Raw genomic sequence first — 1,787 nt, 5'->3', positions numbered from 1 at the left:
TGCATGATAACAATTACAAAAATTATAAAGCTTTTGGAATGGTTTTGGAACGGCCGGGCACAAAAGTGTAGAAAACTCATGGGACAAATTGAATTTTTCATTGACAACTATATAACTCATTGCTCATAGAAGTCATTAATGAAGATAAGCCTAATCATTAATCTCAAAGACTAAAAAGAGTTGGAGACTAAGGCCACAAAAATAAACAGATATCTTACAGGCAAGTTGCTACATGTATATTTCTCTTATTTTAAAAGTGTACACAAAAAAGTGTGTATCTTTTTCATGTATTTACTTCAAGATAGCATCTACGCTGATGTAGTTCTAAATTTACTAGGTGTTTCTAGACTACGTATTACTCTCTTAAATTAAACTTACAATACTTACCATAAAACTCATGCCACTGACATTTTGTACATATTTACAGTAATTACAAAGCAATTTTGCATAAACTTTTACAAAAACATCAACATTCTGAACATATTATGCTCAAAACAAGTGTCTCATCTCGAACACTCAAAGATAGCTGCCTTATCCAAATGTCATTTGGTTTCATGCCTCTTTCAACTTGAAAGCAATGAAAATGTAGGAACTTTGCAAATTAAGAAGCCTTTCAAATTAATGTAAAAGTCTAAAATCTAAATCTGTTTCTGTTGTACAATCATACTTAAACTGAGAATGAAATCTTTAACTTAGTCCAGATTTAATTATAACAGAAAAGAGTAACAGAGTGTATGTAGACCATTACTCACTATCAACCCAGTATTTTTAATCCAGACATCTCAGACCCTAGCATACTTTGGGAAAAGGAGGGGGAGGGTCCTGTATCTACAAGAGTGATTCAGTTCAGATAACTGGTTAATTAAATGGTGACAAATAGAGAAGTGGAAACTAAGCTTTTAAAGGAACAGGATCCATAATCACATTTCTATGAAAAGGCTCTATTTAATATGCTAGAAAAAGCTGAAACCAACTGCTATTATTATTACTACTACTACTACATTTGACATCATAAATTCTATGCAGTAGGTGTTCAGAAGATAGGTTGTATCCTTTCATCTTCTGCACAGCAATTTCTTTTTTAAAAAGTCTTACAGAAGTTATCTTACCAAGTCACAGACTGTAGGATAAAGTTTGAAAGGCATTAAGACTAAACACAATTAAACAGAGCTTCATAATTCAAGGAATTAAATTAACAAAGTAAAATCAAATATTAAATAAAGCCTATTGGATGGCTAAATCCATCTCTTGAATAATACCTCATTTGCCAATATTTCAAACATATCAATATGAAACAATACGCAGTCATAACCTACTCTACACGGGGTTGGACTAGATGATCTCCAGAGGTCACTTCCAACCCTAATGATTCTTTGATTCTGTAATTAGCAAAGCTCCCTGCTGTGGGAGGAAAAGAACTTGCAAAACATTGCTACAACTTTACCAAGTCACCAACAAACCCAACTGTATACACCTCAACACACTTCAAGCCTCTTTCTGGAAATGAACATTGGATATTACTTGCTATCACCCAGCCATGAGCAACTTCCAAAGCCCGTTATTGCTCTGATTTTCCAGTTCATATGAAATATCTCAAAAATTCACAGCATTTCTGGCGTGTAGCTTCTCCAGGTGCCCCTAACATGCAGTGCACGCTTTCACCTTCACATTCACAGAACCACAGACAAGTTTGTGTTGGAAGGGACCTTAAAGCTCATCCAGTTCCAACCCCCTGCCACAGCCAGGGACACCTTCCACTAGACCAGGTGGCTTATTCCTGATAAATT

This window comes from Strigops habroptila, chromosome Z (assembly GCF_004027225.2).
Source record: "Strigops habroptila isolate Jane chromosome Z, bStrHab1.2.pri, whole genome shotgun sequence".
NCBI lineage: Eukaryota > Metazoa > Chordata > Aves > Psittaciformes > Psittacidae > Strigops > Strigops habroptila.
Note: the sequence above shows the minus strand (reverse complement) of the source record.